General features: G+C 46.1%; 1 pseudogene; it reads left to right on the top strand.

Moving 5' to 3' along the window:
- LOC135057191 (kinesin-like protein KIF15-B) overlaps positions 1-16,363 on the top strand; it is a 30,334-nt pseudogene extending 13,971 nt beyond the window's left edge.
- The last annotated feature ends 11,145 nt before the right edge of the window (positions 16,364-27,508 follow it).

The raw sequence follows: 27,508 nt of genomic DNA, 5'->3' as shown, positions 1-27,508 counted from the left end.
CAGGTTCGCTTCTTCTCCCCTTAGTCCCTCGATGCAGTGAGCCTGTTGCCAGCAGGTCTCACTGAAAATAAAAAACCTAAAACTAACTTTTCCTAAGAAGCTCAGGAGAGCCCACTAGATTGCACCCAGCTCGGTCGGGCACAAAAATCTAACTGAGGCTTGGAGGAGGGTCATAGGGGGAGGAGCCAGTGCACACCAGGTAGTCCTAAAGCTTTTCTTTTGTGCCCAGTCTCCTGCGGAGCCGCTATTCCCCATGGTCCTTACGGAGTTCCCAGCATCCACTAGGACGTCAGAGAAATATATCATATATTAGTATAGGTACTGCTGTCCCAGTGTCTGAGATGATAATAGATGGTATCTAAAGGAGCATATATGGACCTTTCTTGCAGTCCTAAATACCAGGGCTATTTTACACAGACACATCCAATGATAGGATAGCCAATAAATTTCCCTAAAGGGATATAATTAGACTCATTTATCCATGTGACAGATCTCCACATTTATACCAGCTCACTAGGCTGGATTAGTTAATATGGTAATATATAGCGTTAATAGGTTGCTATATTACTAAGGTCTTCTTAAAAGCTGTTTGTTATTGTTGCAGCTTATTATTCCAGATCTCATATGACACTAAGTTATTCAAACATAATGGAAATGCATCAGAAAGGGAGAAAAGACATGAGAAAGAGCCCCTGGTGTGTGGAAACGGTTTCCCTTTCTACTGTTGCCCCATATGCCAATATGGGCAGTGGTGGGTACAATGAGAGCGGGGAAGAGCCGTCCACCAAGGACTGAAAGGACAGAATAGTGCGAGCTGCTTCTGCTGTCCACGTTCTATGTCCCCCCTCCCCTGTTACATATGAGCATTGCAGGGGGGGCCGCAGACAAAGGAACAGTGGATGAGAGGGCTGCTCTGAGTACCTTTCTGATGTACCGTCTGGTGTGTCTGTGTCAGAACATGGTAAGTTCCCTGTTATTCCTGTGGAACCACTGTCACGGTGAGGTATCCAGCCGAATCAATTGCAGCCGTTTTGGTAACAAAAAGTCAGGTCTGGAGAGATATCTGCACCTCTGTGATTAGGCACGTCCTGCACCTGGAACGGACACTGGTCTCCGCAATGACAGGGAGCCGAGCCAACTGGCCTCCGTCTTGGCAGGGGGCCGTAAGTAATAAACACCCGAGTCTCAATCGTATTTCATGCCGGGCTGGGTATAATTACCCATCTGTTAAGAAAGCCGCTACCCTAATAGAACAACGGGAATGTAGCATGCCGGGCTGGGTATAATTGCCCGAAATATATAAGGCAGCCAGCCTGGGCCAGCTCACTCACTTCTCTCTACAAAGGTTTTCATCATTGACTAACTGAGAGCTGGATTTCCAGGACTGCGCTAGCGATCATTTCCACGTGTGTAAGTTTCTCTGTGACCATCTTATCCTCCTTCTGTGTTTTGCCATTTACTCTCTTTCTCTTTGTATGTTATTGTTTGCGATTGTGCCGCTATTGTATATTTATGTATAGTTATTCTGTTTAGATATTAATGTTAGTTTTGTAGTGTATAAGCTGTAAACTGTTTTCCCCTTTTACATACTAAAATCATCTAGATAAAGGTTTTGGAACCTTAAAGGTATTGTGTGTTTATCATTACATTGCTAAGGGTACTCTGAGCGTCTCAGTCGCTCAAACAGCTTGTACATTAACAAGGTTAAGAAGCGTTATATCATTACAGTATTGCAGTACAAGGTATACAGTGTAAGCATATTCTGTGTTTAAAGTTTATAAAGGTTACTGTCTGTGTGCGCTCGCTGTGTGTATTCCGTACACCCAGCGCAGCGTGTGTACGTAACTTGCGTACCACGTGTGAGGTCTTCATACGCAAATAGCGTACGGAGTGCGTAGCACGTGCACGTGGTTTAGCGGCCATTACGGCTACACGGTGTTAGGAAATAGCTTGTGTTATAAGATAAATAATTAGCTTTATCAATTGGGGGCTCGGCCGTCCTCCACACATCCGCTCTAGCGAAACTAAGCAGACTTTGTCTGTCAGCAAAGGGCGGGAAGGTAGTATCCCTTCGTATCCGTGTTGGTGGTTGGGGATACGGTAGTGCTGATCAGACAAGCGTCTGCTTCGCTTAGTTGTAGGAGTGCTGGTGGAATCCGGAACCGGAAGGTAAGAACAGTACGCTATTGTCTTTTAAAATAAGAATTTACTCACCAGTAATTCTATTTCTTATAGTCCGTAGTGGATGCTGGGGACTCCGTAAGGACCATGGGGATTAGCGGCTCCGCAGGAGACTGGGCACAACTATAAAGAAAGCTTTTAGACTACTGGTGTGCACTGGCTCCTCCCACTAAGACCCTCCTCCAGACCTCAGTTAGGATACTGTGCCCGGAAGAGCTGACACAATTAGGAAGGATTTTGAATCCCGGGTAAGACTCATACCAGCCACACCAATCACACCGTATAACTCGTGATACTATATCCAGTTTGACAGTATGAAAACAACTGAGCCTCTCAACAGATAGCTCAACAATAACCCTTTAGTTAAGCAATAACTATATACAAGTATTGCAGACAATCCGCACTTGGGATGGGCGCCCAGCATCCACTACGGACTATGAGAAATAGAATTACCGGTGAGTAAATTCTTATTTTCTCTAACGTCCTAAGTGGATGCTGGGGACTCCGTAAGGACCATGGGGATTATACCAAAGCTCCCAAACGGGCGGGAGAGTGCGGATGACTCTGCAGCACCGAATGAGAGAACTCAAGGTCCTCCTCAGCCAGGGTATCAAATTTGTAGAATTTTGCAAACGTGTTTGCCCCTGACCAAGTTTCAGCTCGGCAAAGTTGAAGAACCGAGACCCCTCGGGCAGCCGCCCAAGAAGAGCCCACTTTTCTCGTGGAATGTGCTTTCACTGATTTAGGATGCGGCAGTCCAGCCGCAGAATGTGCAAGCTGAATCGTACTACAGATCCAGCGAGCAATAGTCTGCTTAGAAGCAGGTGCACCCAACTTGTTGGGCGCATACAGGATAAAGAGCGAGTCAGTCTTCCTGACTCCAGCTGTCCTGGAAACATACATTTTTAGGGCCCTGACTACATCCAACAACTTGGATGCCTCCAAGTCATTTGTAGCCGCAGGCACCACGATAGGTTGGTTCAGATGAAAAGCTGATACCACTTTGGGGAGAAACTGGGGACGAGTCCTCAATTCTGCCCTATCCATATGGAAAATCAGATAAGGGCTTTTACATGACAAAGCCGCCAATTCTGAAACACGCCTGGCCGAAGCCAAGGCCAACAACATGACCACTTTCCACGTGAGATATTTCAAATCCACGGTTTTCAGTGGCTCAAACCAATGTGACTTTAGGAAATCCAACACCACATTGAGATCCCAAGGTGCCACTGGAGGCCCAAAAGGGGGCTGAATATGCAGCACTCCCTTAACAAAAGTTTGAACTTCAGGTAGTGAAGCCAATTCTCTCTGGAAGAAAATCGATAGAGCCGAAATCTGGACCTTAATGGAACCCAATTTAAGGCCCATAGTCACCCCTGACTGTAGGAAGTGCAGGAACCGGCCCAGCTGAAATTCTTCCGTTGGAGCCTTCCTGGCCTCACACCACGCAACATATTTACGCCATATGCAGTGATAATGGTTTGCGGTTACTTCTTTCCTAGCTTTTATCAGCGTAGGAATGACTTCCTCCGGAATGCCCTTTTCCTTCAGGATCCGGTGTTCAACCGCCATGCCGTCAAACGCGGCCGCGGTAAGTCTTGGAACAGACAGGGCCCCTGCTGCAGCAGGTCTTGTCTGAGCGGTAGAGGCCATGGGTCCTCTGACATCATTTCTTGAAGTTCCGGATACCACGCTCTTCTTGGCCAATCCGGAACAATGAGTATAGTTCTTACTCCTCTTCTCCTTATTATCCTCAGTACCTTTGGTATGAGAGGAAGAGGAGGGAACACATAAACCGATCGGTACACCCACGGTGTTACCAGAGCGTCCACAGCTATCGCCTGCGGGTCTCTCGACCTGGCGCAATATTTTTATAGCTTTTTGTTTAGGCGGGACACCATCATGTCCACCTGTGGTTTTTCCCACTGGGTTACAATCATTTGAAAGACTTCTGGATGAAGTCCCCACTCTCCCAGGTGGAGGTCGTGCCTGCTGAGGAAGTCTGCTTCCCAGTTGTCCACTCCCGGAATGAACACTGCTGACAGTGCTAACACGTGATTTTCCGCCCATCGGAGAATCCTTGTGGCTTCTGCCATCGGCGTCCTGCTTCTCGTGCCGCCCTGTCGATTTACATGGGCGACCGCCGTGATGTTGTCTGACTGGATCAGTACCGGCTGGTTTTGAAGCAGGGGTTTTGCCTGACTTAGGGCATTGTAAATGGCCCTTAGTTCCAGAATATTTATGTGCAGGGAAGTCTCCTGACTTGACCATAGTCCTTGGAAGTTTCTTCCCTGTGTGACTGCTCCCCAGCCTCGAAGGCTGGCATCCGTGGTCACCAGGACCCAGTCCTGTATGCCGAATCTGCGGCCGTCTTGAAGATGAGCACTCTGCAGCCACCACAGCAGAGACACCCTTGTCCTCGGAGACAGGGTTATCAGACGATGCATCTGAAGATGCGATCCGGACCACTTGTCCAACAGGTCCCACTGAAAGGTTCTTGCATGAAACCTGCCGAATGGAATCGCTTCGTAGGAAGCTACCATTTTTCCCAGGATCCGCGTGCAATGATGCACCGACACCTGTTTTGGTTTTAGGAGGCCTCTGACTAGAGATGACAGCTCCTTGGCCTTTTCCTCCGGGAGAAACACTTTTCTCTGTTCTGTGTCCAGAACCATCCCTAGGAACAGCAGGCGTGTTGTAGGGACCAGCTGTGACTTTGGAATGTTTAGAATCCAGCCGTGCTGTTGTAGCACTTCCCGAGATAGTGCTACCCCTACCAATAACTGCTCCTTGGACCTGGTCTTTATCAGGAGATCGTCCAAGTACGGGATAATTAAAACTCCCTTCCTTCGAAGGAGTATCATCATTTCCGCCATTACCTTGGTAAAGACCCTCGGAGCCGCGGAGAGACCGAACGGCAACGTCTGGAATTGGTAATGACAATCTTGTACCACAAACCTGAGGTACTCCTGGTGAGGATGGTAAATGGGGACATGTAGGTAAGCATCCTTGATGTCCAGCGATACCATGTAATCTCCCTCGTCCAGGCTTGCAATAACCGCCCTGAGCGATTCCATCTTGAACTTGAATTTTTTTATATATGTGTTCAAGGATTTCAAATTTAAAATGGGTCTCACCGAACCGTCCGGTTTCGGTACCACAAACATTGTGGAATAGTAACCCCTTCCTTGTTGAAGTAGGGGCACCTTTACTATCACTTGTTGTGAATACAGCTTTTGAATTGCCTGTAACACTGCCTCCCTGCCTGAGGGAGTGGTTGGCAAGGCAGATTTGAGGAAACGGCGGGGGGGAGACGTCTCGAATTCCAGTTTGTACCCCTGAGATACTATTTGAAGGATCCAGGGATCCACCCGTGAGCGAGCCCACTGATTGCTGAAATTTTTGAGACGGGCCCCCACCGTACCTGGCTCCGCCTGTGGAGCCCCAGCGTCATGCTGTGGACTTAGAGGAAGCGGGGGAGGACTTTTGCTCCTGGGAACTGGCTGTATGCTGCAGCTTTTTCCCTCTACCTCTGCCTCTGGGCAGAAAGGACGCGCCTTTAACCCGCTTGCCCCTATTGGGCCGAAAGGACTGTACCTGATAATACGGTGCTTTCTTTGGTTGTGAGGGAACATGGGGCAAAAATGTAGACTTCCCAGCTGTTGCTGTGGAAACGAGGTCCGAGAGACCATCCCCAAACAATTCCTCACCCTTATAAGGCAGAACTTCCATGTGTCGTTTGGAATCTGCATCACCTGTCCACTGCCGAGTCCATAACCCTCTCCTGGCAGAAATGGACATTGCACTAATTTTGGATGCCAGCCGGCAAATATCCCTCTGTGCATCCCTCATGTATAAAAGTGCATCTTTTATATGCTCTACGTTTAGCAAAATAGTGTCCCTGTCTAGGGTATCTATATTTTCTGACAGGGAATCTGACCACGCAGCAGCAGCACTGCACATCCAGGCTGAAGCTATAGCCGGTCTCAGTATAACACCTGTGTGTGTATATATAGATTTCAGGATAGCCTCCTGCTTTCTATCAGCAGATTCCTTCAGGGCGGCCGTATCCGGAGACGGTAGTGCCACCTTCTTTGACAAGCGTGTGAGCGCTTTATCCACCCTAGGGGATGTTTCCCAGCGTGACCTATCCTCTGGCGGGAAAGGGTACGCCATTAGTAACCTCTTAGAAATTACCAGCTTTTTATCAGGGGAAGCCCACGCTTCTTCACACACTTCATTTAACTCTTCAGATGGAGGAAAAGCTACTGGTAGTTTTTTCTCTCCAAACATTATACCCTTTTTTGTTGTACCGGGGGTAACATCAGAAATGTTCAACACATTTTTCATTGCCTCAATCATGTAACGTGTGGCCCTACTGGAAGTTACATTAGTCTCTTCGTCGTCGACACTGGAGTCAGTATCCGTGTCGACATCTGTGTCAACCATCTGAGGTAGCGGGCGTTTTAGAGCCCCTGATGGTTTTTGAGACGCCTGGGCAGGCACAGGCTGAGAAGACGGCTGTCCCACATTTGGTATGTCGTCAAACCTTTTATGTAAGGAGTCGACACTATCACGTAATTCCTTCCACAGCACCATCCACTCAGGTGTCGACCCCGCAGGGGGTGACATCACATTTACAGGCATCTGCTCCGCCTCCGCATAAGCCTCCTCATCAAACATGTCGACACAGCCGTACCGACACACCGCAAACACACAGGGAATGCTTTGACAGAGGACAGGACCCCACAAAGCCCTTTGGGGAGACAGAGAGAGAGTATGCCAGCACACACCAGAGCGCTATATAACACTGGGATCCCACTATCAATGAGTGTTTTCCCTATAGCTGCTTTTTTATATATATTATATATATATATATAATATCTATACTGCGCCTAAATTTAGTGCCCCCCCTCTCTTTTTTACCCTTCTGTAGTATTCAGACTGCAGGGGAGAGCCAGGGAGCTTCCTTCCAGCGGAACTGTGAGGGAAAAATGGCGCCAGTGTGCTGAGGGAGAAGCCCCGCCTCCTTTTCGGCGGACTTTCTCCCGCTTTTTCTGTAATACTGGCAGGGGTAATTTTACATCTATATAGCCTCTAGGACTATATATGATGTATATTTTGCCAGCCAAGGTGTTATTTATTGCCCTCAGGGCGCCCCCCCCCCAGCGCCCTGCACCCATCAGTGACCGAAGTATGAGGTGTACATGAGGAGCAATGGCGCACAGCTGCAGTGCTGTGCGCTACCTTGGTGAAGACCGAAGTCTTCTGCCGCCGATTTTCCGGACCTTCTTCGTGCTTCTGGCTCTGTAAGGGGGACGGCGGCACGGCTACGGGAACGAACACCAAGGTCGGGTCCTGCGGTCGATCCCTCTGGAGCTAATGGTGTCCAGTAGCCTAAGAAGCCCAAACTACCACCTGTTAGGTAGGTTCGCTTCTTCTCCCCTTAGTCCCTCGCTGCAGTGAGTCTGTTGCCAGCAGATCTCACTGAAAATAAAAAACCTAAATATACTTTCTTTCTAGGTGCTCAGGAGAGCCCCTAGTGTGCATCCAGCTCAGCCGGGCACAAGAACCTAACTGAGGTCTGGAGGAGGGTCTTAGTGGGAGGAGCCAGTGCACACCAGTAGTCTAAAAGCTTTCTATATAGTTGTGCCCAGTCTCCTGCGGAGCCGCTAATCCCCATGGTCCTTACGGAGTCCCCAGCATCCACTTTGGACGTTAGAGAAAACTGTTTATTTCTGTTTGATACACATTGCGTACGCAACACACGCACACACCTGCATTTTTCATTTGTGTATTTTCACATCTCACTTTCCTGTTTGCCATTTATCATTGATAACGTGCTGAGAAAGATTTGTTGCTATTGGTAGTTAAAAGTAAAATTAATACGTAAGGGAGTAATTTGTAAAACACGCACACGGCTTTGCCTAAGATACAAGGGAGATGGCAACCTGGTAATCTGGTCTTGACAAAGGCTCTGCTGTGAGCCGAAACGTTGACCTTCTGTTTGCTCCATAGAGGACCGAAACATTGACCCTGACCCTGTAAACTATGTGAGCTGAATTAAAGAAACCTCATTTTCACTATTGAAGAAGACTGGCTGTAGTTAATGAAGACACCCAAGGGAATGTGAGTCAACTGCAAGCAGAGGTGAAGAAATTGAAGGAACAGCTTTCTCAGCTTCTTTCCGGACAGATGCCACAGGATATTTCTATAGCCAGAGCACCGTCTGTTGATGACAATTTTACAGACTACATTAATAACTTTTTAGAGGCTATGATGCTCTTGGAAAAGTCAGACACTGAAAAAAAGACTCTATTGCAAAAAGTGGCCCAGCTTGAAGATCTCTGCAACAAGAAAGAAAAATTCATCCAGTCAAACAAAATGATAGTGAAATTCAGAGAAGATCACATTGCCCGACTTGAGAAGGCTCACAAAGAAGGTCAAAATTAATTGTCAAATAATGAACAGGATGACCTCATAGCAGAGCTGAAGGAAGAACTGCTTGTTTTAAAAGAACAGGTTGAGCACCACCCTCGTGTAGCCAAGTATGCACTGGAAAACCATAATCTCAGAGAGGAGAATAAACGCCTCCTTTCCCTTCAGTCAGTGAAACGAGCACATGAAATTAACAATTATATGATGGCAGATCTTGAGCGAGCTTTCTTTGAAGCCACTGCATTGTTAAAGAATAATGGAGTTGTACCAATGCACTCCACGCCAATACATCCAGATAACAATTTGGTTTCTACCGCAAAGCTGCAGGATAAGTTGTTACAGGTTCAAAGTGAGCTGGCTACTGCAATGCAAGAATATGAGGAATTCAAAGAGCTGACAAAAAAGAAGCAAGTTGAGCAAGAATCAGAACTTCAGTCTTTGCTCAAATCCAACAATCATCTTGAAAATATTTTGGAGGCTATACAAGCTCACAAGAGGCATGAAGTGTCTCAGTTGAATAAAATGCACGTAGAAACAATAAAGAATATGACTACTCCGACAAGAGCATATAACTTGAGGTCTCGACTTGTGCCTCACCTCAGCCCAGATTGTGAGCAAAATGAGTTTCCCAGTACCCCCAAGTCAGGGGAGCATCATGTCAATTTAATTAATGAACCCATCCCTCCAGAAATGAGTGCGCAAGCTTATGAAGCGATTGCTGAGGAACTACAAATGGTGCAGGAGCAAGTAACAGCTCTGCAAGAAAAACTTGATGAAGAAGAGAGTAAAAACTTGAAGCTGCAACAGCAAGTGAACAAGATGGAGCATCATTCATCTCAGATGCAAGAGCTTTTCTCTTCAGAAAGGACCAGCTGGAACATCAAGCATCAGGAGCTTCTTCAACAAATTAATATTTATGAAAAACAACAACAAGACTTTAAGATTAGGGAGGATGTGTTGAAGAGTGAGGTCCATGATCTGCGAGTGGTGCTGCAGTCTGCAGATCGTGAACTTCGGACAGTGAAGAATGAGTATAGCTTGTTTAAAGATAAAACAAGACAAGGATATGACTCTGCTATCTGACCGACATATCAATGTGCAGCTACAACTAGATGTCAGGCTGGAGCATGAAACGTTATTAGAGGAGAAGCGATCTCTCCAAGATGCCTATGATAACCTGGAAGAGGTGATGAAATTTGAGATTGATCAACTAAAACAAGAATTTATTGGCAGCAAACAGGAGAATGAGACTCTGAAAGCTGAACTTAGTAATCTTTTGGAGCTTTTAGAAACCGAAAAGGAACACAGACAAAACCTGAAGTTTCAGCTGGAGGAGGACAAAGAGAACAACTCTAAAGAGCTTCTGAAAGTTCTAGAGGAGAATGTGAATCTCAAGAAACAGTACTCAGATCTGGTGACAAAGTGTGAACTGCAGGTCACAGAGCTTCAATCGCTTAAACTCCATTTAACTTCTTCCAAAGAGACTATATCTGAATTGGAAAAGAAAAGTTCTTTGGATAAGGAGATCATGAGTGACCTTATGAACCAAATCCAAGGTTTGAGGACAACCATCATGCACAAAACGGAGTCTGTAGATGTACTTACAAGGGAGCTGGAAGACCTCAATAGTAAATACTTTTCTTCACTGTCTGCAAAAGAAGAAAGCAAAACACTTCTAGAACAACAAGAAAAACTAATTGACAATCTGAAAGAGAGCTTGGAAAGGAAACGGTCCGCTGACACCATTGGGAGAGAGCTCTTATGCGAGGATTTGCTTCATGCAACTGAACAGCTTGGCAAGTTAACGGAAGCCTTTGACAAGCAGGAGGCCTTGCTTAAAGACCAGAAGGAAGAGTTGCTCAAAAAAGAACAATTAATTGCAGAGCTGACTAACCAGTTAAAACAGGGCCTTGACATCACTAACACTGAGGATGAAGGAGTAAAGATGACAAACAGCAACGGAGGTTCTCCTATGCTTCTGCAGACCCCTAAAACACCAATGGCAAATCCATTTGAATCTGAACTGTCACATTGCTTAAATAAAAATTCCCTATTGGAACACCGTGGGGTATATTTACTAAGGTCCCGATTTTGACCGAGATGCCGTTTTTTCTTCAAAGTGTCGTCTCGGGAATTTACTAAACTCAAATCACGGCAGTGATGAGGCCATTCGTATTTTTTTGGAAGTTCATGTTTAAAAATACGAATGAATACACCATCGGTCAAAACGCGGCTGTTTAGGTATGAATCTCGGTCATTTACTAACCATTCGTATTTGTAATGTCTACCGTGAAAATGCATTTGCGGTCGTGAAAAAATACAAATCGTAAAAAAGTCCTAAAAAAAAGTAGACGTGCTTTTGAGAAGCGTGTTTACATGTGTATTCAATTATCCATTAGTCACACCTGAATGTTTGGCCCTATAAAAGGCTCCAAGGCACATTTTGAAGATCTCTCACTCTGAAATGGCGGCTGTGGTGTGTGCTACCGATTTTTTGGTTGCTGGGGGATACCTGAGAGTGCTCCATGACTCTTCAATAAATCAGGGCCAGGTAAGTGAACATGGTCAGCAGGTTGAACAGGTGCCGCGGAGGCTGCGCCAGCCACGTTTTTTTAGGGGACGTTTAAACTTAAACGCATTGTCTGATGATAGGGTCATACAGATGTTTCGCCTAAATAGAACCAACATTTTCCGTCTGTATGACCTTGTCAAACTGGGACTAGACCCTGAGACAGCACGCTCACGCTCGGTGTCAGGCCTGCACAAACTCCTGGCTGTGTTGCACTTTATGGCTACTGGGAGCTTCCAGGCTGTGACAGGCGACGTCATTGGTATCTCCCAGCCCACCTTTTCAAAATATTTGAATCAGGTGAGTTGAAATATATATACACGTCTATGTCTAAGTGTTGCTTCTGTTAGGTCTTAGAACACAGTATTGTATTGAATACAGATCATGACACTCACCTTAGATTTATTAATGTCCACTCAGGTTTTGGATGTCTTGGAACCCCATATAAATGCCTCTATCTGCTTCCCTACCCAGGAGTCGCAGTGGCATGCTGTCAGGGTAGCTTTCTATGAGCTTGCTGGCATGCCCAATGTGCTGGGGGCCATAGATTGCACACACGTTGAGCTGAGACCACCTAGGGGCCGCCAATATATATATACCAATCGACATCTGGCCCAATCCACTAATGTCCAGGTGGTTTGTGATGCAAATCTAAAAATTATGAGTGTGGTTGCAGGTTACCCTGGCGGCTGCCATGACTCCTTCATCCTCAGTCAGTCATCTCTCTTCGATAAATTTGAGGACGGACAAATGCCTGATGGCTGGCTGCTGGGTATGTTCCAAGTGTGTTGTGTGTATGTGTGTTAACTTCAAACTCCATTGTTTTTTAGGGTAATTATTCATCATACACATGTACTTATGTTGCCTATATCTGTTTTTCAGGTGATGGTGGTTATGGCTGCTACTCTTGGCTACTTACTCCATTGTCCCAACCTGATTCTTCTGCTGAACACAGATACAATCATGCACATAAGTCTACGCGGAATGTGATAGAAAGATGTTTTGGGGTGCTGAAATCTCGGTTTCGGTGTCTGGATAAATCTGCTGGGCTTTTGTTGTATAGTCCCTCAAAGGTGACTAGGATTGTGTTCTGCTGCTGTTTTCTCCATAATCTGTGTTTGAAACAACATCTGCCACATGATGATGGAGAAAACAGTCAGCAAGCAGAGGAGTTAGAAACATCTGGTGACAGTGTGAGTACAGATGTAGGGAGGCAGGTAAGGCAAGAAGTGATTTTGCGGTATTTTACCTGTAAGTATTATTATTTTTTAAATCACCTTGACTAACCACTTTGCTTAAATGTATTGTAGGTGTGAATGTGTGTTTTGTTCGTTAGTGTTTGTTCTTTATACTGGTCTGTACATTTTTGCTTATCAAATTCATTAAAACATGGTCACTCATTACCCCATTAAACCATACACACATAGCGTGTTTTACAATGTTTGACACGGACACAAGTATTTTTGTGAATACAATAGTAACAATTTTATTGTGTTACACAAATTTCATGTATTATTCATTTTTTTTTTTTTTTAGAGTGCTGGGTGCAGAGGTTTGACCAGGGTCGCTGGCCCGTGTTCTGCTTGATCGTCGAACAGGGGAGGTAACTGGGGTCTGGCTAGGGGTAGTCGTTCCGGAGCTGGAGCTGACTTGTTGTGCTGCCAGCACAGTAATGCTTTGGCTCAGATTGTGAATACTGGCATTCAGCTGATTATTTGTGGCAGTGTGGCTGGCCACAATCCGAGACAAAGTTTCATTCACTACCTGATTGTGCTGGATGACTTGTATTAGGGCTTGTTGCTGCCGCTGTTGCTCATCGATGATTCGCGTTAAATTGGCAAGCATTTGCGTGTTGTCCGCCCTGATTTGCTCCATTGAAGTAACTATTCTGCCTACCTGAACAATCAGTCTAGTGTTCTCTCACATCCCCTGTCCTGGATATAGACTGCTCACCTGGACGGCCCAGAGGAGCGGATCAGGTAAGCAGTCTACATCCAGGACAGGGGAGGTGTGAGAACACTATAATGGCGTGGAGGGGGGGGGAGGGGGGGGGGGGTAAGTCCGGTGCGAAACCCGCTATTCATTTTCTGTGCACGCCTGTGGGTTCAATTTACTTTGATGGGTGTTCAATTTCAAATGGGATGTTGGCCATAGCAACCAATCAGACTTGAATTCTCATTTATTTTGCACCTTCAAGAAGATAATACCTGGAATCTGAATGGTTGCTACGGGCAACATGCCATCTCAAATAGAACTCACATCTTAGTAAATTTACTGTGTCAAACTTTTTATATTTGTTTTGTTCAAATTTTTACTCACCAGACAGCTGAGGTGATCGTGGCTCATCACTTTGTGGACTTGCCAAAATTGCCTGTGGTGGCTGGGGCAACACTGCGGAGATGCGCCGCCTGGGTGGTGAAGATGGAGCCGCAGACTCAGACTCCACACGACGTGTCTTACTGGGCCTCCTAGGTAAACTCACAGAGCCCTGTGATGGGCGCCTTAGAGGAGGGCGGCTTGCAGAAGAAGAACCTATGTGAAAATATAAACATTAATATTTTGTGCTTCTATGTGTTTGCAAAATATGTGACTACAGTGAATTCTTACCTGCATTCCCAGCATCTTCATCAGTTGGCTGTGGCCTGTCTGTGGCGCTTCTCTGGCGTACTGTTGAAAAATTTATAAAAACATTATGACCATACTTTGAATACTCATTGTTATCTGAAAATCCTTATTGTGATGTAAACATCTTGAACCTAATGTTAAGTAAACTATTTTATGTTTAAACTATTCTGGATTACTTAATTGGGTGTGTATTCTTAAATTAAGATGGTGTTGCACTAAATAATCCAGAAACATAGGTTAATTCTGCACAATATATTGCAGTGAATTAGTAAACCAAAATTGACACAAACAACATAAAAAAAACACACAAACACACAATAAACATCATTAAAAAAATATATATATTTATAATGATATTTTATAAAACAGTTAGGGACAAGCAAGATCTCTGATTATGTATTAGAGCTACACATACCAGCATGCACTGCAACATATGTACCATTCACTAATAACAAAACTCAGCCAATGCATGATGGGACTTGTAGTTTGGAAACACATTTACAGCTACAGGTTGCACAGGCCTGCACGACATCACCAACACAATGTTTCCATTTTTAAAAACACAGTAACAATTAGCATTAACATTTTAAAAAATGCAATATCCAACAAATAATTAAAACAAACTCACCATCCTGCCTTGGCCGGTCCGAATCCCGGACATGAGTCGCAGACACCACTTCGGCAGGAATAAGGGACCGCACAGGCTCCTCCCAATCCCGATAAGTAGCCCGGAAGGGGTGTCCACCCCCGGTTTGGCCTGCTGATTTGGCCTCCTTGGCCTTGACACGGCGCTTGATGTCATAAAAGCGCTTACGACACGTGTCCTCAGTCCGCCTCACCACACCCTCACTATTCACTGCCGCTATAACTTTACCCCACAGGACAGACTTCCTACGCGAGGACACCTTGGCAGCATCCTGCCCAAACAATTGGCGATGATGCCTCATCAGCTCCCGCACCAAAGCCATGTTTTCAGCATAGCTGAACTTAACATTGCGCCCAGTCTTGGTAGTGGTGCGTGGCTGCGGAGCCACAGCACCATCACTATCACTGGAGAACGCAGCAACAGGCACCCCCTCCTCCTCCTCACTAACCTCCTCCCTCTCACTAACCCCCTCCACCTCACTCACCTCCTCCCTCTCACTCACCTCCTCCACCACACTGACCTCTGACTGAGACATAATCCCCACAAACTACAAAAAACCCAGAGAAAAAAAACCCAGAAAACACACTCCTCCACTACCACTACACACCGCACACCCAACACACACACACACTCACTCACTAACAATGACAATAGACTTGGAAAAAAAAAAACAAGGACAAAAAAGTAGACAAACTTTGAAAAAACTACACAACAAGTATGACAATACTACTTACACACACACAGTACAGCACTCAACAATCGCAAAACTCCGCTCCAAATCCACCAAAAACTCCACCAAACTCACCAACTCCTAATACACCTTCCTCTCTCCTCTCCACTAGCTACACCCACGAGGTGCGGACGGTTTGGGGCGTTTTTATAGTAATGTGCACAGACACTCCTCCATCACGAATACAACCAATCACGGACGAGTGACAAAAATGAAACTTAGGAAAAAAATGCGGCCGTGAACGGACAAACACTGCCGTACCAGACATGTGACGCAGTCGTAAAAAAAAACTAAGAACACGGCCGAAAAACCACAAAATTGGCCGCATTATAAAAAAAAAAAACACGAATGACATCGACATCGGACAACACTAAAAATACAAATACGACAGCTTAGTAAATTAGTCGTAATCAATTAAAAAAGTTGCAATTTTACACTTTCGATGTCATTCGTGTTGATTCTCACTCCAAATTGGTAAGAATACGAATCTTAGTAAATATACCCCCTTGTATCTGAACTAAATGAAGAACGAATTACCAAAAATGAAGAAATAATCAGGCTTAAGACCCAGTTGTGTGAAACAGAAAATCTACGCCTTGAGATCCAAAACTTGCAGGGACTGTGCAGGGACTTAAAAAATCAGCTGGACAACAGAGAAAAAGGAGAGCAGACATGCAAAGAGCATAAACAATCTGGTATGCTGGAGCTGAAAAGAGAAATAGAAAAGGAAGTTTGTGAACGAATGGAAAAGGGTAAAGCAACTGAGCAACTCCTGAAAGTACAGTCAGAGTTAGAGGAGGTAAGAAACTTGCTCCAAAGTAAAGAACATTCCCTGGGTGAGTTACACAATGAAATTGAGCGTACAAGAGCTTTAGAGTCCAAGGCCTTCAAAGAAAAAGAGGAAATACGTTCATTATTGGAAGCAAAAAATGAGGAGACCGAAAAAAAATTACAGGAGGCAGAGCTGCAGAGAAAGCAAATTGCTTTTCTTGTGGAGGAGAATGGGAAACTACTGGGCCACCAAAACCCACAGCAGAAAATTCAGTATCTAGTGAAGCTTAAAAAGGAGAACAACAAACTAGTGGAGGAGATTAACACGCAAACCAGCAGACATTACGATAGGGCCTTTGCATACCAAGCATTCCTTTTTGCTGGCTGCATCGGCTCCGACTAATCTCCTTGGGAGAGATTTACTGTGCAAAATGGGATGTGTCATATATTGTACTCCTGAAGGTGTGTTCTTGGACATACCCGAGAACCACGCTCAGGAAGTGCAGGATATGCTAGACTCCCCAACAAGATTAATGTCACACACTGTTGTTGTAAATAGGTGTCCGTCCAAGGTAGAAGAAATGACTTCCCAGATACCGGAGTCACTTTGGACCAAGGATGGACAAGACACTGGATTAATGGCAAACGTAGCCCCAGTAGTTGTGCAAGTAAAAGATGGTAGGATAGCTCCAAAAATCCCACAATACCCTCTGAAGCCAGAGGTGGAGTTAGGAGTTTACCCTGTAATAGAGCGCTTGCTACAATAGGGCATTCTGGTAAGGACGTCCAGCACTGCCAATAGTCCCATCTTCCCTGTTAAAAAGAGTGGGGGGAGGGGTTACAGACTAGTGCAGGATCTAAGAGGGATCAATAAAATAGTTGAGAGTCAATTCCCTGTAGTGCCAAATCCAGCTGTCATCCTTATGCAAATCCCTCCCACTGCCAAATTTTTCACTGTGATTAACCTCTGCTCCGCCTTCTTCTCGGTACCTCTGCACCCTGACTGTCAATACTTATTCGCATTCACATACAGAGGAGTTCAGTACACCTGGACTCGTTTACCACAAGGTTTCATTGACAGTCAAAGTATTTTCTCACAAGCCTTGCATGATTGTTTACAGTCTTTTCTCTATCGTCCTAAGTGGATGCTGGGGTTCCTGAAAGGACCATGGGGAATAGCGGCTCCGCAGGAGACAGGGCACAAAAAAGTAAAGCTTTACTAGGTCAGGTGGTGTGCACTGGCTCCTCCCCCTATGACCCTCCTCCAGACTCCAGTTAGATTTTGTGCCCGAACGAGAAGGGTGCAATCTAGGTGGCTCTCCTAAAGAGCTGCTTAGAGAAAGTTTAGTTTAGGTTTTTTTCTTTACAGTGAGTCCTGCTGGCAACAGGATCACTGCAACGTGGGACTTAGGGGGAAAGTAGTAAACTCACCTGCATGCAGAGTGGATTTGCTGCTTGGCTACTGGACACCATTAGCTCCAGAGGGATCGAACACAGGCCCAGCCGTGGAGTCCGGTCCCGGAGCCGCGCCGCCGACCCCCTTGCAGATGCTGAAGCGTGAAGAGGTCCGGAAACCGGCGGCTGAAGACTCCTCAGTCTTCATAAGGTAGCGCACAGCACTGCAGCTGTGCGCCATTTTCCTCTCAGCACACTTCACTGGGCAGTCACTGAGGGTGCAGAGCGCTGGGGGGGGGCGCTCTGAGAGGCAAATATAAACCTTATACAAGGCTAAAAATACCTCACATATAGCCCATAGGGGCTATATGGAGATATTTAACCCCTGCCTGACTGGAAAAATAGCGGGAGAAGAACCCGCCGAAAAAGGGGCGGGGCCTATCTCCTCAGCACACGGCGCCATTTTCTGTCACAGCTCCGCTGGTCAGAACGGCTCCCAGGTCTCTCCCCTGCACTGCACTACAGAAACAGGGTAAAACAGAGAGGGGGGGCACATTAATGGCTATATATATATATATTAAAGCAGCTATAAGGGAGCACTTAATATAAGGATATCCCTTGTATATATAGCGCTTTGTGGTGTGTGCTGGCAGACTCTCCCTCTGTCTCCCCAAAAGGGCTAGTGGGTCCTGTCTTCATTAGAGCATTCCCTGTGAGTTTGCGGTGTGTGTCGGTACGTGGTGTCGACATGTATGAGGACGATATTGGTGTGGAGGCGGAGCAATTGCCAAATATGCAGATGTCACCCCCCAGGGGGTCGACACCAGAATGGATGCCTTTATTTGTGGAATTACGTGATGGTTTATCTTCCCTTAAACAGTCAGTTGAGGACATGAGGCGGCCGGACAATCAATTAATGCCTGTCCAGGCGCCTCAAACACCGTCAGGGGCTGTAAAACGCCCTTTGCCTCAGTCGGTCGACACAGACCCAGACACGGGCACTGATTCCAGTGACGACGGTAGAAATTCAAACGTATTTTCCAGTAGGGCCACACGTTATATGATTTTGGCAATGAAGGAGACGTTACATTTAGCTGATACTACAGATACCGTAAAACAGGGTATTATGTATGGTGTGAAAAAACTACAAACAGTTTTTCCTGAATCAGAAGAATTAAATGACGTGTGTGATGAAGCGTGGGTTGCTCCTGATAAAAAGTTGATAATTTCAAAAAAGTTATTGGCATTATACCCTTTCCCGCCAGAGGTTAGGGCGCGCTGGGAAACACCCCCTAAGGTGGACAAGGCGCTCACACGCTTATCCAAACAAGTGGCGTTACCCTCTCCTGAGACGGCCGCACTTAAGGATCCATCAGATAGAAAGATGGAAGTTATTCAAAAGAATATATACACACATGCAGGTGTTATACTACGACCAGCTATAGCAACTGCCTGGATGTGCAGTGCTGGAGTAGTTTGGTCAGAATCCCTGATTGAAAATATTGATACCCTAGATAGGGACAATGTTTTACTGTCGTTAGAACAAATAAAGGATGCATTTATCTATATGCGTGATGCACAGAGGGATATTTGCACACTGGCATCTCGGGTGAGTGCTATGTCCATTTCAGCCAGAAGAGCCTTATGGACACGACAGTGGACAGGCGATGCGGATTCAAAACGTCACATGGAGGTTTTGCCGTATAAAGGGGAGGAGTTATTTGGAGTTGGTCTATCAGACTTGGTGGCCACGGCTACTGCCGGGAAATCCACTTTTTTACCTCAAGTCACTCCCCAACAGAGAAAGGCACCGACCTTTCAACCGCAGCCTTTTCGCTCCTACAAAAATAAGAGAGCAAAGGGCTTGTCGTACCTGCCACGAGGCAGAGGAAGAGGGAAGAGACACCAACAGGCAGCTCCTTCCCAGGAACAGAAGCCCTCCCCGGCTCCTGCAAAAACCTCAGCATGACGCTGGGGCCTCTCAAGCGGACTCGGGGACAGTGGGGGGCCGTCTCAAAAATTACAGCGCGCAGTGGGCTCACTCGCAGGTAGACCCCTGGATCCTGCAGATAATATCTCAGGGGTACAGGTTGGAATTAGAGACGGATCCTCCTCATCGTTTCCTGAAGTCTGCCTTACCAACCGTCTCTTCCGAAAGGGAGAGGGTGTTGGAAGCCATTCACAAGCTGTACGCTCAGCAGGTGATAGTCAAAGTACCCCTATTACAACAAGGAAAGGGGTATTATTCCACTCTATTTGTGGTACCGAAGCCGGATGGCTCGGTAAGGCCTATTCTAAATCTGAAGTCCTTGAACCTCTACATAAAAAAGTTCAAGTTCAAGATGGAGTCACTCAGAGCAGTGATAGCGAACCTGGAAGAAGGGGACTTTATGGTATCCTTGGACATCAAGGATGCGTATCTACACGTTCCGATTTACCCCGCACACCAGGGGTACCTCAGGTTCATTGTTCAAAACTGTCACTATCAGTTTCAGACGCTGCCGTTCGGATTGTCCACGGCGCCTCGGGTCTTTACCAAGGTAATGGCCGAGATGATGATTCTTCTTCGAAGAAAAGGCGTATTAGTTATCCCATACTTGGACGATCTCCTAATAAGGGCAAGGTCCAGAGAACAGCTGGAGACAGCTTTAGCACTATCTCAAGAGGTGCTAAGACAACACGGGTGGATTCTGAATATTCCAAAATCCCATTTAATCCCGACAACTCGTCTGCTGTTCCTAGGAATGATTCTGGACACGGTTCAGAAAAAGGTTTTCCTTCCAGAGGAAAAAGCCAAGGAGTTATCCGATCTGGTCAGGAACCTCCTAAAACCAGGAAAAGTGTCAGTACATCAATGCACAAGAGTCCTGGGAAAAATGGTGGCTTCTTACGAAGCAATTCCATTCGGCAGATTCCATGCACGAATAACCCTGTCACCAAAGACAAGGGTGTCACTTCTGTGGTGGTTGCAGAAGGCTCACCTATTAGAAGGCCGCAGATTCGGCATTCAGGATTGGATCCTGGTGACCACGGACGCCAGCCTGAGAGGCTGGGGAGCAGTCACACAAGGAAGAAACTTCCAGGGAGTATGGACGAGTCTGGAAAAGTCTCTTCACATAAACATTCTGGAACTAAGAGCAATCTACAATGCTCTAAGCCAGGCGGAACTTCTCCTGCAAGGAAAGCCGGTGTTGATTCAGTCGGACAACATCACGGCGGTCGCCCATGTAAACAGGCAGGGCGGCACAAGAAGCAGGAGTGCAATGGCAGAAGCTGCCAAGATTCTTCGCTGGGCGGAGAATCACGTGATAGCACTGTCAGCAGTGTTCATCCCGGGCGTGGACAACTGGGAAGCAGACTTCCTCAGCAGACACGATCTTCATCCGGGAGAGTGGGGTCTACATCCAGAAGTCTTCAACATGTTAATAGACCGTTGGGAAAGACCAATTGTAGACATGATGGCGTCTCGCCTCAACAAGAAACTGGACAAATATTGCGCCAGGTCAAGAGATCCACAGGCAATAGCTGTGGACGCACTGGTAACTCCTTGGGTGTACCAGTCAGTGTATGTGTTTCCTCCTCTGCCGCTCATACCAAAGGTATTGAAGATCATACGGCAAAGAAGAGTAAGAACAATACTAGTGGTTCCGGATTGGCCGAGAAGGACTTGGTATCCGGAACTTCAAGAGATGCTCACGGACGAACCGTGGCCTCTACCTCTGAGAAGGGACCTGCTACAGCAGGGTCCCTGTCTTTTTCAAGACTTACCGCGGCTGCGTTTGACGGCATGGCGGTTGAACGCCAGATCCTAAAAGGGAAAGGCATTCCAGAAGAAGTCATTCCTACCTTGATTAAGGCACGGAAGGAAGTCACCGTGAAACATTATCACCGCATTTGGCGAAAATATGTAGCGTGGTGCGAGGATCGGAGGGTTCCGACGGAGGAATTCCAACTGGGTCGTTTCCTACATTTCCTGCAATCAGGATTATCTATGGGTCTCAAATTGGGATCCATTAAGGTTCAAATTTCGGCCCTGTCAATATTCTTCCAAAAAGAATTGGCCTCTGTCCCTGAGGTCCAGACTTTTGTCAAGGGAGTACTGCATATACAGCCTCCTGTGGTGCCTCCGGTGGCACCGTGGGATCTAAATGTAGTTTTAGATTTCCTCAAATCCCATTGGTTTGAACCATTGAAAAAGGTGGATTTGAAATATCTCACATTGAAAGTGACTATGTTACTAGCCCTGGCCTCTGCCAGGAGAGTATCTGAATTGGCGGCTTTATCTTATAAAAGTCCTTATCTAATCTTCCATTCGGATAGGGCAGAACTGCGGACTCGTCCGCATTTTCTCCCTAAAGTGGTATCAGCATTTCATCTGAACCAACCTATTGTGGTGCCTGCGGCCACTAGCGACTTGGAGGACTCCAAGTTGTTGGACGTTGTCAGAGCCTTAAAAATATACATTGCAAGGACGGCTGGAGTCAGAAAATCTGACTCGCTGTTTATATTGTATGCACCCAACAAGTTGGGCGCACCTGCTTCTAAGCAGTCGATTGCTCGTTGGATTTGTAACACAATTCAACTTGCACATTCTGTGGCAGGCCTGCCACAGCCTAAAACTGTAAAAGCCCACTCCACAAGGAAGGTGGGCTCATCTTGGGCGGCTGCCCGAGGGGTCTCGGCATTACAACTCTGCCGAGCAGCTACGTGGTCGGGGGAGAACACGTTTGTAAAATTTTACAAATTTGATACCCTGGCAAAGGAGGACCTGGAGTTCTCTCATTCGGTGCTGCAGAGTCATCCGCACTCTCCCGCCCGTTTGGGAGCTTTGGTATAATCCCCATGGTCCTTTCAGGAACCCCAGCATCCACTTAGGACGATAGAGAAAATAAGAATTTACTTACCGATAATTCTATTTCTCGGAGTCCGTAGTGGATGCTGGGCGCCCATCCCAAGTGCGGATTATCTGCAATACTTGTACATAGTTATTGTTAACTAATTCGGGTTATTGTTAAGGAGCCATCTTTAAGAGGCCCTTTCTGTTGTCATACTGTTAACTGGGTTTAGATCACAAGTTGTACGGTGTGATTGGTGTGGCTGGTATGAGTCTTACCCGGGATTCAAAATGCCTCCCTTATTGTGTATGCTCGTCCGGGCACAGTACCTAACTGGAGTCTGGAGGAGGGTCATAGGGGGAGGAGCCAGTGCACACCACCTGACCTAGTAAAGCTTTACTTTTTTGTGCCCTGTCTCCTGCGGAGCCGCTATTCCCCATGGTCCTTTCAGGAACCCCAGCATCCACTACGGACTCCGAGAAATAGAATTATCGGTAAGTAAATTCTTATTTTCAACCTGAGAGCGGATCAATATTAATACAGTATGAAGATGACCTGCTGCTGTGTTCCGATTCACTCGAATCGTCCCTGAGAGATACGAAACAGCTTCTGTTTCATCTTTCAGACACCGGACACAAGGTTTCCAAAGATAAGTTACAATTATGCCAGACCAGGGTAAAATATTTGGGACACTGTCTGACACAAGGACTGAGAAACCTCACCGCTGATAGAATTCAAGCAATTCGTGACAAGACCCTGCCACAAACCCAGCAACAGATTAGAACGTTTTTAGGAATGTGTGGGTATTGCCGTAACTGGATCCCAGGTTTTTCCATACTGGCCTTGCTTTTGCAGGAGATGGTCTCATCAAACAAACCTGATCGGATTTCGCACACAGACGAGTCTGAGATGGCATTTGAGAGACTTAAACAGTGCCTAACGCAGGCACCAGCATTAGGTATGCCAGATTATGGGAAACCCTTTGAGCTGTACGGAACAGAGAGTGCTGGGTGCGCGGCAGGTGTCTTAACCCAGAAGCATGGTGATGCCAGCAGGCCGGTAGCCTACTACAGCGCTCAGCTAGACACGGTAGCGCGATCCCTCCCCACATGCTTGCGAAGTGTTGCAGCGATAGCATTGCTAGTAAGTAAAAGCGAAGATGTAGTGCTAGGACACAACCTCACAATTCATACACCACATGCAGTGTCAGCTTTACTGAATTCTGCCCAAACCAGACACGTCTCATCAGCGCGGTTTACAAGATGGGAATTGGCGTTAATGGCCCCGGTAAACATCACCATAAGGAGATGCAGCGCATTAAATCCTGCAACATATCTCCCAGGTGTGCCTGGACAGGCACAAAGGGTGGAGGATGAGAGTGATGGTGAAGGAGGATTTAGTACAGGAGATGACACACATGATTGTATGGAATATTTGACCCAAAATTTCACGGCAAGGCCTGACATGAGTGACAACCCACTGGAAGATGTAGATTTTACTTTCTACACTGACGGTAGTTGTCACAGACAGACGGACTCGGGAGACTTGTGTACTGGATACGCAGTCGTAGATGACCAAGGTACCATAGAAGCGGAACCCCTAGGCCCACCACACTCAGCACAAGTTGCTGAGCTGGTTGCCCTAACCAGAGCATGCGAATTGGCCAAAGGCAAGTCAGCCAATATCTACACGGATTCTAGGTACGCCTTCAGAGTAGTCCATGATTTCGGGGCCCTATGGCGCCTCAGAAATTTCATGACGGCAGCTGGCACACCCGTAGCGCATGCAGCCCACATCAAAAGACTTCTAACAGCGATACAGGAACCCGACAGAGTGGCGGCTATCAAGTGTAAAGCTCACACGTATAGCCAAGACCAGGTATCACTTGGTAACAGCCGAGCAGACGAAGCTGCTAAATCAGCAGCCGGTACCCCCATACAGACAGACATCACACAACTGATGGTATTCAGTACTGTCAATACACAGAAATTGTGTGAAATGCAAAATGTGTGTTCCCCACAGGAAAAGGCAGTTTGGAGGTCAAAAGGATATGGCCAGGAGTCCTCAGGACTCTGGACAGATGGACAGGGTAAGCCAGTGGCACCCAGAGCATACCTTCCAAGTCTAGCGGAAGCGGCACATGGGCTGACTCATCTAGGCAAAGAAGGAATGTGTAAGTTGGTAAGAGCTTATTGGTGCGCCCCAGGATTTTCTTCCCATGCGGGTAAAAGAGCGATGACATGTCTCACCTGCTTGAGGAAGAATATCGGAAAGGCAATACCAACAGAGCCATCCCATATCCCTCCTACAGATGGCCCTTTCCAGATAATACAAATTGATTTAATACAATTGCCACCTTGTAGAAATTGAAAGTATGTATTGATCTGTATTGACGTGTTCTCAAATTGGGTTGAAGCATTTCCCGCGGCCACAAATACCGCTGTGTTTACTGCAAAGAAAATTGTGCAGGAATTTGTGTGTAGGTACGGTATCCCTAGAATCATTGAAAGTGATAGGGGTACCCATTTTACAGGTGATGTCTTTCAAGCAATGTGTAAGTTAATGGGAATTAATAGTAAGCTGCATACTCCGTACCACCCCCAGGCGAGTGCGAAAGTGGAAAGAGTAAACAGCACTATTAAAAACAAGTTGAGCAAAGTGATGGCTGAAACAGGATTGTTATGGCCGGAAGCTTTGCCCCTCGTACTATACAGCATCAGAACCACTCCCAGGTCCCCTCTTAAGCTGTCCCCCTTTGAAATTCTGTTTGGTCGACAACCCCATGTTATGATTAACCCCCAGGATGATTTGAAATGTAACAATGAAGTAACCGTAAAGTATTTGGTTAAGATGAGTAAGCAATTGAGGAATCAGAATGATAATCTAAAGTTGGTGATTCCTGATCTGCCAGACAGTAATTGTCATGACATTGAACCTGGGGATTATGTAATGATACGGAATTTTCTACGCTCAGGTTGCCTTATTGACAGATGGGAAGGACCATATCAAGTCTTATTGACCAGCACAACAGCATTGAAGGTTGCCGAGAGGGAGACTTGGGTCCATTCGTCCCATTGTAAGAAGGTTGCTGATCCAGAGAAGTCTCGTGACAAAGAACAGACGGTAGAGGAAGTTGTATCACTAGAGTGTCTGTTTCAGGAAGGTTGAGACGGCACCTGAGCACTGAGAATAATAAGATCGGAGGCCGTTGTCAAGCTAGATTTCTTTTTCCCTTTTATTGTTTTTTCCACTTCCCATCTCCCTCATTTTCTACCTTCCCCCTTCTCATTCTTCTCCTTTTCCTCCTGTAAGATGGACTTGCCCCAAGAGACTGTGATCCGGATTTTCCTGTTGACCATGATGTTGACCAGAGCAGTCTGTTTCGGTGAGAGTACCATGGAGGTCGAGAAAGGATCTGGAATGGGTTCTGATGACCAGGATGGAGGCGTAGATTTCCAAGAGCAACATAATCACAGAGTAAAGGCGAGTATCAGAAAACGATCTGGTAGCATTGACCATAGAAGGAATTGTGAAGGATTGTTAGCTGAAGAGAACTGCATCTGTAGGCATTGTGACAACATAGTTGAGGATGGGTGCATCAAGAAATGTCAGTCCAGTTTTAATATCAACATGGACCGGCATCCATTGGGTGACTATCACTCATTAGTGGGTAAAGTGTTAAATCAGACAGACTGTTGGGTGTGCTCTCAAGTACCTCAAGGTCATAGCAAATCAGGACTAGTACCATTCCCTTTAACGATAGGAGAGGTACTTGAGTTAAGTGGTGGGAGGCCGGTGGACAAGAGGTTTAATATCTCTAGTCCTCCTAGTTTGAAGCTCCACCAATATCATGTGGATAAGTCCTTAGTATGCTTTAACATTTCCAATCCCCGAAAGCCGGGAAATTGGGAAGTGTCATGGAGTAATCAAACCATGACATTTTCACATAGAGCCGACAGAATGCCCATAGACACAGAACTTATACGCCAGATAGCCGACAATGGAAAATATTTCCGGTATAGGTACACTCTAGGAAGTAGGATCATGCGAGTTGGAGAAGTATCACCAGGATACTGTGCACATGTCATACATCCTGATACGTGTACTAGACAGATGGGAGAGTTAGGGTTAGGAGATTTCACATGGAAAATTTGTAACATGGTTATGTCATACTCCATCCCATATGTTCTCCCCGATGATGCATATTTCATATGCGGGAGAAAGGCGTATAAGTGGCTTGCCCCAAACTCAGAGGGATTATGTTACATTGGAAAAGTACTGCCTGAAGTAATGACTGTATCCCATAACAAAATGAAAGATATTCACCGCGGTGTCCAAGCTCCTTATACTCACACTCACTACGAGCACGTCGTTAAACGGCACCTGATTGAAAGGACAGAGCATCCAGCCTCTGATTTGATCCATGAATCCACCGGGATTCAATTCCTTCTCGCGTTAGATATCACTCGTACGGCCAGGGGAGTGATAAACTTTAGGTATATAAACGCGCTTGCGAACCTGATAGATAATATCACTGAAATGTATGACGACACGTTCAGGTATACTGGGAGAGAGCTACAAGCCTACAAAACAGAGCTGGTTCAGCATAGGATGATTCTTAATTATCTCACAGCAGTGACAGGCGGGTATTGTGTCACCCTAGCGACTCAGTATGGAGTAAAGTGCTGCACGTACATTACAAACAGCACTGAGGACCCGGTCGAGGTCATAGACCAAAAGATGGATGACATTTTGCAATTAAAGTGGGAGTTCCGAAGGAGGCACAATCTCACTCTCGCTGCTGTGGGTAATGAGCTGACCGGTTGGGTGTCATGGTTGAACCCACGAAATTGGTTCTCTAGTTTAGGAGAATGGGCCCAAGGCATTATAATGGATGTAGGAAAATTTCTCTTGTGTATTCTGGGAGTCATCATATTGATCAGTCTGATATTTAGACTTTAATGAAGTGTAAACGTGGTACCAGAGTGATGAGTCTGAAGAGCGAGGACACTGTAATCCCAATTGGTTTAATTTATGACCCAACGATTGAGACAATGTTGTGATGAAAATGTGATTCCACGGTCCGTTTCTTTCACCCGTCTCTCCTTTGTTTTCCTCCAAGGTACAAAGACATCTGCTTGGAAGAAGAATTTGACAACCTCTTTTATACAGACCATTGATGAACTATGTAACCGACACCCAATATCCCTAGTGACTTTAACTTTCTACGAAAACCCAATACTTTAGAGACTATAATTTTATGGACACTTGAAGAAGCTTTCGATTGCCATTATCCGTAAAGCTACAGTAAAGATACG

This window comes from Pseudophryne corroboree, chromosome 3 (genome assembly GCF_028390025.1).
Source record: "Pseudophryne corroboree isolate aPseCor3 chromosome 3, aPseCor3.hap2, whole genome shotgun sequence".
NCBI classification, from domain to species: domain Eukaryota; kingdom Metazoa; phylum Chordata; class Amphibia; order Anura; family Myobatrachidae; genus Pseudophryne; species Pseudophryne corroboree.
The sequence above is the reverse complement of the archived record's forward strand: the minus strand, read 5'-3'. Positions and strand labels throughout refer to the sequence as shown.